General features: G+C 33.7%; 1 protein-coding gene across 1 annotated transcript in view; it reads right to left on the reverse strand.

The window, feature by feature from the left end:
- The window catches only part of LOC144963078 (uncharacterized), a 103203-nt gene that overhangs the window by 89547 nt on the left and 1181 nt on the right, over positions 1-12475 (reverse strand). The window contains exon 2 of the mRNA XM_078896710.1: positions 2379-2548. The gene's annotated coding sequence lies outside the window, so the exon portion shown is untranslated. The remainder of the gene's footprint in view (positions 1-2378; positions 2549-12475) is intronic.

A 12475-nucleotide genomic window follows, 5' to 3' on the forward strand; every position in this document is an offset into this window, starting at 1 on the left:
TATGAAATATTCAAAATTTTTATTGCTGATGGAACGAACGTTGATTTATACTTGTTAGTTCTACATTTAATCTGACAAAACCTTCTCCCAGATGGTAAAAGACTAAATTCATGGTATAAAATATGTTTTTTATTGTTGGTAATTGAGAATGCTTTCCTTTCTATTGCTTTTCCATGAATTCTTTCTACTCCATCAAGAGGATGGTTTATTATTTTTGATGCCTCTTTGATAGATTTTGAAATTTTTGATTTATCTTTAAGTCGGCATCCTCCAAACCATATGGTGCAGCCAAACGCAATTACACTTTTAATCAATGAGTCATAAACTCTTAACATAATTTTCTTCCTTACTTGAAATGTTCTCAATTTCCTTAGGATTAGAAGGGAGAGTACTGCAACTGTTGATGGATGTTGTCCTGTCTGTCCAATCAAGCGGATGATAACTTGTGACGTTTGGAATTGTTGGAATACGACTTAATGAAAACAAATGAAACGATCATGCTCTGGCCATACTAACGCACTCACTGCCAAGGTTGAGGTCATTTAAGGTTTCGTGGGTGTGGTGGAGAGATATAAATCCGCACATTAGAAGAGAGAAAAAAAAATATTTAAAAACGGCCGCCAATCTCATGAGGACTACCCTATACCAGTGTATGCAGATAACAACAACAACAACAACAACAACAACAACAACAACAACAACAAACCCAAACTCATATGCCATGGACTAAGCTCCTTGATAATGGGACCCGATATTGAAATTATTCTCATTGAAAGAAAGTCATGAGCGTGTTCTCTTTCAACCAGAAATCATGACAATATAGCACTGACTGCAGTCATAATGAATATGGAATAATTCCAAATATCATCAGACATGTAAAACCGGAATCATTCAATCGGAATTGAACAAAACAAATTAGAAACGCTCACACATTACTATATTTGGATAATCAAGCAATAAAATACTACGCGTATTTAGTTCAGAGACTCAATCAACAGGGCACGCCAATGGACCGGATTGGATTCCGCGTACTTTCCTTTTTTAACCAGTTAACTGTCGTACTCTGTAAAGACATTTATTAAAAATTATGGCCAGAAAACTCGTCCTTCAAATATAGATCGATTCAAAGGACTCTAATCTTGCCAACAACTCTCAAACCTGGGACCTCGCGATCGAGTTGGCTAATGTGGATAAGGCGCCACTTCAATATATGCTGTTGCTCACCTCGAATTGGTTTCATTTATCCAAAGAAACAAACAAACTGACATCTACCACACCATTAAAACGACGAGTTTCCGTTATTTCCATGGTTTAAAAACTTCCAGTCGAGCGACAGTTGTGCGGCCATCTTGTTTAGTTATCAGCTGAAAGTCGAGCGTTCCAACCCTAACAAAATAAAGCGGAGGACTTCCGTAGTTTTACAGTACTTTTACTTTTATTATATTGCTTAATCTTTTAGCCATTATGGACTCTCAATTAGATCCACTTGCAATGTCCAATAAATATTACTGTTGATGATATGTTTTATTTTTACAAGTGGTGTGATTTTTCAAATTTCAAAAACAATTTGCTGAGTCGGTTGTTATTTAGAACTCTGGTCGATGCTATTATTACTGACTGTTTACCATCAGTTTCGATATTGCAAGCGATGGCAAACATTACGTTTCATCAAGTTACGGTTGGAAGGGGGGGGGGGTAATCGGGGGGGGGGGGGGGGGGGCGAGTCTCCTCACGATAATAATTTTTAAAATCCCCTCTTTAGGCGTGCTGTGAAACTACGGGATTCCTTCCAAATAAAGACCCTAAATATGTGGTGATGATGATGATGATAATAACATGTCATTTGTATAGAGCCTTACCCCGATTTAATAAAAAATGGTAAAATCAATCTGTTCATCATTAATCCTACCAGTCCAGATTCTTTATATGGATAAATAAAATCAATTTTAACTGCAGATGAGCAACTCAGTGTATTTACTAATTGTCATTGAAGTGGCGCCTCAGTTAAAATAAAACGTATAGGTTAGGATTAGGTTATGAGTATAGATACCTATGGCAAAAAGAATAAACATATCAATTAAGGACAATGGGCAGTGTGACATCAACCGCATTCTATCCATAAATGATTGTGAGGAGTCCATTAATTATATTGTTATTTGTTTACATGTTCATATGAGATATCGACGCAACATTCAGATTTAAAAAAAAAAGTATATATACATTCTATATATATATATATATATATATATATATATATATATATAATATATATATATATTGAAGTTTAGATTCTTCTAAATTGTATAATTTATTAACATGTGGTTATTTTTTGATTTTGCTTTTTAACCCAGTTTGAAATTCACTGATACTAAACTCACCTCTCAGACAACGCCCTTATGAAATCCCGTCATCTTCAAATGAATCCATAATTAATGAAACACAAATGTCGAAATATTGTAATCCATTCAAACGAATAAATCCAAAACACAACAGTTAAATCCAGCCTATCCTGGTTGTGATAATCCGATTCGCTGTTACTGTCTGATTCCTGAAATAAAAACAAATATGTACACATTAAAACAGTCAGAAGGTAAAATCCAAGAAAAGGACCAAACAATAGGCTTTGTTTGTATTTGGCAGTGTGGTTGGTACCAGCTAGTTAAAGGTTAAAAGAGATCAGTTGAATTCATCGACAGGCAAAAGAAAACATTACTTTTTTATATTGCTTTGTTACTGATGCTGATGTTGCTTGTTTGTTTAATTGTTTGTTGTATTTTGTTTTTTCTTTCTTTGATTGTTTACAACAAAAAAATATTTTTTGGGGTTTTTTTTGGGAGGTTGGTTTGTTTTCTGGTTTGTTTGTTTTTTTTATGAGGTTTGTTTGTTGGGCATTTTTTTGTGGGGCGGGGGAGGGGGGGGGGAGGCGTCTTTTGTCTTTCTTTTATATATCTATATATTTTTACAACTGTTCTTACATTTTTATCGCATACAATCTCTCTCTCTCTCTCTCTCTCTCTCTCTCTCTCTCTCTCTCTCTCTCTCAACACACCCACCACACACTACACTCTTCTCACTCACCTCCTCTCTCTCTCTCTCTCTCTCTCTCTCTCTCTCTCTCTCTCTCTCTCTCTCTCTCTCTCTCTCTCTCTCCCTCTCAATGGCGCCAGACGAATGTTACTGCATGAAATGAAAAATATGCTCCCATATGAGATGTCCAACGATCAAACAAAGGACTGAGAAGCGCATATGAAGACGATGAAGCTTTGGAAATGTCCTATACACATGTTTATATATAACTATCTATTCATATTGTATTTTTCGCGCTATCCATTTGTTTTAATTGATAGATAATTAACAGAACCAACAGATTTAATGCTCCGACAAGCTCACATTACATCCTAAACCAGAGAGGGGAAAAAATATACATAGTCTGAGGATTAAGTCATCCGATACCGCAAACCCCTACAAAATACACAGAATTACCTGGATACACCTAATAACAGTATAGGGATTTCGGTTTCGGGATCCCAGCAAAATGCGCAAAGGTTGAGAACACGAACACACAAATTACTTGAATCAACAATCATTGAATTGAATAGCCTTCTTTTTGTCTCAGCCAGCACGGCGGGACCGATGGTTGACTGACGGACTACCTGGCCTAAAACTCAAACCATTCAATAATAATAATATAATACCTGTGTTACCTGTGTCAATAGAAAAGGCAGACCAGGTCTGCTGTTAACTGCTGACACCTTATCAATGTCACTTTTGACTTTAATTCCCTCCCTCCAGGCTTGAATGCAACTCCTGGACTTCAATTTCTTTTTCTTCATATTATTTTCTCCAACTAATTAAAAGGAATATATTATAACGGTCATAGTGGTATAGCTACCGCTGTCTCCTAATTTTATCAATAGGCCTTATTATATTATTGGAATTCAATAATATTATGTTTAGCATTACTTAAACAACCAAAACACAATATTGTAAAGCTGAAAAAAAAAAAGGAGAGGGCGATAAAAGACCTGATTAAATACAATCATGGCGTATTGAGCTTCGTGATTTAATATTGAAAAGACTGAATTCTGCGATAATGGGCCTGGAAAAGGCTATAGACGATCAGAGTTAAGTTGGAGGTTACTGAACTTAACAGTAAATAATATAATCTAAAGTAAACGGTGGTGTATTTGTGAATAACGTACCAAACACAGTTAAATAAATGAAAAAGGAACGTATTTACAAGCATTCACCACGATTAGGGCAATTGCCTATGGCTAATTCATTCCTCGAGAAAGCATTTCTCATACAGTACAAGTCGTCAGTTAGGTGTCCCTTAGATTTCTGTACCCTACAATAACCGCGACTGACTACTACTACTACTACTACTACTACTACTACTACTACTACTACTACTACTACTACTACTACTACTACAAATACTGCTACTACTACTACTACTACTACTACTACTACTACTACTACTACTACTACTACTACTACTATTATTATTATTATTATTATTATTATTATTATTATTGTCGTCAGTTAGGTGTCCCTTAGTTTTCTGTACCCTACAATAACCGCGACTGACTACTACTACAAATACTGCTACTACTACTACAACTACAACTACTACTACTACTACTACTACTACTACTACTACTACTACTACTACTACTACTACTACTACTACTACTAACACTACTACTACTACTAACACTACTACTACTACTAATATACTAACACTGCTACTAATATACTACTACTACTATTATTGTTATCATTATTATTATTATTATTATTATTATTATTATTATTATTATTATTATTATTATTATTATTATTATCATTATTATCATTATTATTATTATTATTATTATTATTATTATTATTATTATTATTATATTATATTATTATTATTATTATTATTATTATTATTATATTATTATTATTATTATTATTATTATTATTATTATTATTATTATTTATTATTATTATTATTATTATTATTATTATTACTGTTTTAGTTTTCACTCTCGTTATCGATTGGGAGTAAAAACGTTTTATTTACTATAATCCAACATTACCACATCATATTTAAGGATTGCCTGATCCAAAATTGAACTGCTAGATTGTAATTACCGTTATCGTGTATTATTATTATAGTATTTTCGCATTGTTTAGACACTTCATAAAAAGCGAAACACCACTGGAGCATTAAGACGCAATAGAAACCTATATAACCACGCCTCTCAGACAGTCATCATAATGAAAACAATGTCAGTGATTGGTAAATGCAATATCAGTCTATGCTAAGATTAGGATATTAACACAAATAGCGTAAATTTAAAGACGGACAAAAACCACCACAATGCAAATACCCTTTTAAAAAGGCATGTTACATGGCCGATAAGTAGATTATTCTACAACTCTTGTTTTATTGTTGGTTTTTTAATTGTTTGTTTGTTTTTTGTTTTTGTTTTTTTTTTTTTGTTTTTTTTTTTTGTTTGTTTTTTTTGTTGTTGTTTTGGGTTTTTTTTTTTTTTTTTTTTTTTTTTTTTTTTTTTTTTTTTTTTTTTTTTTTTTTGGGGGGGGGGTATCATTAATCAACATCAACTCGAGCTCATTTATTAATGTTTAGAACTTTCAATGTTCGATAGTCTATAGCAAGAGCAACATCCTCCTTTGTTTTAGAAATGAAAAAGATTACGAAATCTCTATGAATTTGATTGATATGTTACTTAATTGAGGATTACATTAATTCTTTTATTCAATCGTGTATACTTCAGGTAAGCACACCGGTCGATTGCCCTATCTTTTTTCCCACAGGTACCATTATATGTGATGTTACTGGGTTTTTTTTATAAATCCCAATAAATGTTTCCGCACCATATTGCAAAATCATATTGATTAATAGAACATCTGACAGTGAACTGCGAATGAAGGCAGATCATTATAAATGAGAGAACAGGCGCTGGGCAAGACAAACCCAGAAATAATCCATCGAATATGACCAGGCAGGATCTATATTGGAACCCAAAAAATTAAAAGAAAGGTCGAGGGATTAAAAATGACAGAGATGATGTTTGGTCACAGAGGTGAATTAGATGGTAATGGTTCCGGTCTTTAAATTATGATCTTTATTTTGATACTGGCCTAATTATGGGCATGATCTATATTAACTTTCCATGTGCTTGAGGTCATTGGTCACATTGCAAGATGTGTTCAAAGTGACCTATATAGTGAAAAGTGTTCACAGCTTTTTAAATATCTCACATCACGATTGGTCATTTTGTTAGCTTGGCACATGGGTATGTTTATAACTTTTACAAACAAAACAGCGTGTTTGCATTTGTTAAGTAATGTCCAATTGTTGGACATCAAGAAATCATGTGATTGATGACCTGGTTGGACGAAAACATGAATATAGATCGCTCCCATTAGCCTAGATTTTCACCGTTCACAAAATAAATGATGCCATACGCTACCACAAACATGATAAAATATAATTAAATACCCGAGCTTGACGAGTGACTTTTGACACAACACACGAAGCAAGGTGAACACAAACATCTCGTAGATATAGTAGATCACCACAAGCTGTTACACAACACATGGGTATAATAATGCATAATGATTGTCACCATATTATCAGCAAGGTAAGCGTAATGCATTGCGTAGGCTCTCAATGATTCAGAAGAATTGAGACATAACAGAAGATTGTTGTTTTTGTTTGTTTTTTTTTAAAAGCTAGTACTGAAAATGAAGAGGGAATATTTGGAGTCGATATATTATGACAATTTTGCAATAATAATGAAAACAATATAACGACAAAAAGGGAGTCGTTTATTATGTTTGTGTCGTATGGTTTTGATAAATAATATTGCTCCGTGGTTTCCAATACAAGGAAATCGATATATCAATAGTCTTCATTATCCTTACTTTAGCCTGCAGAAAGGTAATGAGAAATTGCTATCGATTTTTATCCCAATTTACACCGATATAAGACTGATTATCGGGTCGACATAACAGTGACGTGCGCTAATGGTAAACCGCTGTTAACACAGGCCACAGTCCCCGGTTCCTAGTTCGCCGTAGAAATGGAAATGTTTTGAAGTTCAAAATGCACAAGATTCAAAATTCATTTTAATAATCAATGGAACATCTGAATTTTATACGTACGGAAGAGTGTTTCATTCATCAGGAATTTGTGAAAAATCGAAGGTTTAAAGGTCGCGTCGAGTGTTGAATAATGTCTATGCCATTTTTTTTTTTAGGTATGTATAGGTCGGCGAAGTGGCAACGTATTCCTTTCGAAATTTGAAAGAAAAAAAAGAAACAAGTTAGATCCAGTAAAAATGATTTGTTTGTCTCTTGGTTTCTTTCTTTTCATTTTTGTTTGTTTGGTTGGTTTGGTTTTCGTTTTGTTGCTGTTTTGTGTCGCGTATTTAGTTTGTATGCGTGTGCGTTTTTTGTTGTTTCTTTTTTTTTTCTTGTTGTTGTTTGGCGGGGGTTGTTTTGCTTTGATTTGTTTTGTTTTTTTCGGGGGGGGGGGGGATTGTTTTGTTTTTGTTTTTGGCTGTTGGTTTTCTTTTTTTTTTTTTAAAGCTGACAGGTTCGCTTTGTAGATGGCTGCCTGGATCTCTTTCGACGAAACGTAAGTTATGTGGCCGTGAACTGGTCGTCCTAAAACATGTGCCAATAGCCACGAGGTTTAACCAAAGACGGCAGTGATTGTTTCTAACAGGGGACTCTTTATTACTTGGGCGGCAAATACATGAGATCACCAGTCACATGACTTTTAGCCGAGTTGGTGTTGACAAATTATTTAATCGATGTCTTGTATATTTGGTTTAAACATCAAAACAAAACAAAACTAAACACACACATACACACACACACACACACACACACACACACACACACACACACACACATACACACCAAGGTAACAGGTGATGTCAAAATATGAATGCAGGTAATACGATGGCCTGCTCTGTCTACTTTCACGTCGATTTTAATTGATTTTATAAAAGTTTAAATGGTAAGAACATATTGAAAAAATTGACATATTCTGATTCATAAAGAAGACAGACTGTTCAAATGTCAGGACCATTTATTTATTCATCAACTTATTTATATATTTATTCATTTAACCGTGGATAAAAAGACAGATTCTCACCAACAGAAAAAAAAAACAACCCAATATTATCCTATAATAAATTCTAACGAAAAACATGTCGACCTGTAGAACACTAAGTTAATTAAAACAATCGAATGTGTCAGTTGTAAAAATGAAATCATCTCAACTGTTGCCTTTGTTGTCAAAACCAATAATAACGAAATACCATATCCCAATGTAATATTTATTTTCCATTAAATGTTAATAAGATATTTTTGGCGTTTTACCATTTACAAAGCAGATCACGCTCGCCTCCCCAAACATTTCGACAAGTTTACTTTTCTGTCTCGGCTAAACGTAGGGCAGACTAGGGCACAGAATTCTAGGGACGAGAGTGCCCGCCAAGCAAAGGTGTCTTGATCATGGTACACAATCCACAAATCTCCAGTTCAGTCGAGTTCAGTGATAGAAAAACGGACAATGCCTAATTTGCATAGAGGTGTGTCACGAAGAAATGCCTTTTGACATTAACCTTTAACTATCTACGTTTGAAACATTAAAAAAAAAATCTTGGAAATTATATATTTAGGTGTGCAGCCATGACAGTGTGTAGTTGTGAGAGTGCAGAGGAATCGTAAATTCCTTGTCTGTGGTGAGAGAGACAAAGTAAAAAAGAAAGAGAGAGAGAGAGAGAGAGAGAGAGAGAGAGAGAGAGAGAGAGAGAGAGTGTGTGTGTATGTGTGTGTGTGTGTAGAGAGAGAGAGAGAGAGAGAGAGAGAGAGAGAGAGAGAGACGTACATAATTCTGATGTGTCTTTGGACAAGGCACTATACACAAGTTACCCCATTCAACTCATGTGTCAATATTTACACGCAGTGACAGATATTTTAAATGTTAGAACAAAATGGACAAGTAACAGGCAACCTAACTTTATGAATGAAAATTTGGTTCCACAAGGCTATTAATATAGCGCTGTGAAAAGCGTTGAGCATGGTGAAATGCGCTATGAAAATGTTCATTCCTCTCCTCCATCTGCAAAATAAATGGTATTGTGGGATCCTCCAACACCATGCCCAAAACGGACGGCTCATATCGCCAAGCTCAAGAAAAAAGAAGGCAGCACACAATATCCGATTTTAAAAGATACGTCCTGTTCTCTTCAATATTTTTTTTCTTCCAAAATAATAACCCTGTAATTATTATTGTTTAGTTTAGTTTTTCTTTTCAAGCCCAATCCTTCTAAATTACGTCTTAACATTGAAGACAGGAGGACGAGTCTATGGGAGAGTGGAGACAGAGGGTTATTAAATCATAATATTATAACGGTGCTGAATTGTACCCCGCATAGATAAAGAATATACTCGAATATATACACTAGAATCACTCATCCATAAAGATACGTTGATATTTAGTATATATTAATATACATGACAATGAGGAGACGTGAATTGGCTTGCTGCTTCATGCTTCTTCGCAATATCGCAAGTATGACCAAAAAACAAATTCACGGTGCACACTGGGCTCAATTGTTAAGACATCAATTATTTCTGTCGTATTCTGAAGAAAAGAAAAAACATGTAGATGTATTTGAAATTTTGGCCAGAAAACGTGTCTTCCATAATATATCGATTGATTAATATGACCCTCATCTGTTGAAAACTCGCAATCATAGGACTTCCGTGAAATCCCGTTTTATTTTTTTAAAAAGTTTTTGACAAAATGGGATTCATTTTAATTGATCTATATTTGAAGGACGAGTTTTTTTGGCCAAAATTATAAATACGTGGTTTTATGAATCACGGCAAAATTGTGGGTTAATTAATCTAAGATCTCCCTCGTTGAAAAGTTTTAAAAATAAATAAAAGCCGTAGTTACACGCGGGAAACGGAGAAGTCAATAGAAAAATGACTTTATCACTTAACAATTTGAACACAAAGGGATACAATAACTATTTTAAGTCCTAAATATATAAGCCCAAGAACAAAGCCTTCCTTTTCAATTGAATCAAAGATGCCGATATTGTTGTTCTGCTGGTGGAGCAAATCTGCGAGGTTTTTATTTATTTAAAAAAAAATTTGGTAGATATATGACGGCCTGCTTCAAATTCAAATCTAACTCTCAGCACACTTTAAATTCACAAATATTTTCTCTTTTTAAAACGCCCAGTGTTTTGTGATAATAAGGAAGAAAAGACGTGCCATCACTCATTCTACTTTTCCGGTTCCAAAATCATTGGAGGTGTGTATGTAACCAGTCCTTCGGAGACTAATAATGAATAGGTTGCACATTGAATCATAAGGCAGTATAACTATTTTAGTAGCAAGTGTATATTCAGATTCTAAGGATTACGGGACTTGAAAGAGAGAGAGTGGATGATTTTTATTTACGACCAACATATATTTAGACAAGAAAATAAGATATCATTATTCTGAAACCAGAAGATCATTTAGACAAGTATTTAGTCTTCCGGAAGAGTGGTTTTACACTTCCAATGAGATTGGAACCGGTGGGGGTATTTTTTTTTACATCACACTTTAGTTCCCTACTGTCACCTACCTGTTTCATTACTACGCTGTTATAAAAGACACCGAGTCGTGTAGCCATCTACGCCAAAGTAAAGGTGAACTTTTTGTAACCGATTCTAAGCTCGTAAATTATTAAGTTTAATAAATTTAACGGTGGTAGATATAATATGGCATATGTATTTATGAAACAGTGTCGATAAAATAGAGAGCAATCTTCTTTCCCGTAGCCATCATTTTAGATAATCAAAACTTTTTATTGTTGTTCCTGCATGATTCTGGTTGAATACGTTACATTGTTTAGAGGCAACACAATGCATTATCTTGTTGAATAAAACCTTTACATTGTTTCACTGATTACATGTAAAGGTTTAATTTATATATCTATATACCTTATAGTATTCATCAAAGCTATCACAATCATAATAATAAAAAATCATCATCATCATTTTGTTTTTGCTATTACAACCATCACTATGTGAATATATATATATATATATATATTATATATATATATATAATATATATATATATATATATATACATGTTTTGAATCTTTGTATATAAATAAAAATGATACGATTGATTTTGTTTGATTATTTAGATATTTCTTTTATTAAATTCTCATACGTATTGGTATGCAAATTGCTTAAAATAAACTGTCAAATGATTGATTTATGAGTCTTTTCATCGAATGTAATATTGCGTGATGCAATTATTAGATACCTGTTAATTAATTGTGTTACTAGTGGAGAGCTCCGTCAATATTAGAGGAAAAAATGAAGGCTATTATGAACAGCCACTCGTCTATTTTAAATATTATATTTCTGTATTGTGGAAAAAAAACATAGATTGAGACAAATCTTTGAGTTATCTACGATCAAAAAAATGATAAAGTCATACGATAAAAAGAAAATAAATTATAAAGTCTGTACATCTCCGATAAAGTCTGTACATCTACGAGAAAAAAAATGATAAAGTATGTACATCTACGAGAAAAAAATGATATAAAGTATGTACATCTACGATAAAGTTTGTACATCTACGAGAGAGAAAAAATGATAAAGTCTGTAGGTGCGCGCAAATTAATGAATCTGGCAATAGGATGGCCAGACGTCAGTTTCCAACGTCAAACGACCGATCAATACATGCCCTAACAGATTTTATAAACAATAATTTGAGTTATCAGGTGATAGAATTACCATTATTTTCTTTGTTTTTGTTGTTTAAAAAAAAGGTTCGCAAATTACTCGTATATCAATCTATGAAGAAAAGAGCTTTATAATTTTTTATTTTTTTTTGATTTGCCAGTAGTTCTGAGCTAGTTGGCAAAAACCAAGGGCCGTACGAAATTTTGGTACCAACCCTATTATTTTAAAAAGAATAGATTTGTTACTGTACTGTTTCGTTTGACAGTTTTTACCATTGAAACTTGAAACCTTATAAGTAGTCACCAGCAGATTAACAGAAGATTGTTAGGTTATCTAATATTTATAAAAGGAGCTCAATAATTAGCTCTAGACCTAGACGTAATTTAAATTTATCATCATCTTCAATACAAACAAAATGGTGGATCTCCAATGTAAACAAAATTCGACCCCCCCCCCCCCCCTCCCCCGGGAAGGAGGTTCCGAGACAGAAATGAGGGAAGGAGGGTGGGGTGGGGGGGGGGGGTCTCCCCCAAATTTTGAGATTTGAAAAGTGTTACAGCATCATTCATATGCTTTACATCTAAAGAAATTTTCAAAATACTGTTATAGCGCAATATGCTTGTTGGATTTTTGGTAGTAGTAGTAGTAGGAGGAGTAGTAATAGTAGATGATGATGATGA

This window comes from Berghia stephanieae, chromosome 1, assembly GCF_034508935.2.
Source record: "Berghia stephanieae isolate SIO BIC M18660-M18661 chromosome 1, UCSD_Bste_1.3, whole genome shotgun sequence".
Taxonomy (NCBI): Eukaryota; Metazoa; Mollusca; class Gastropoda; order Nudibranchia; family Aeolidiidae; genus Berghia; species Berghia stephanieae.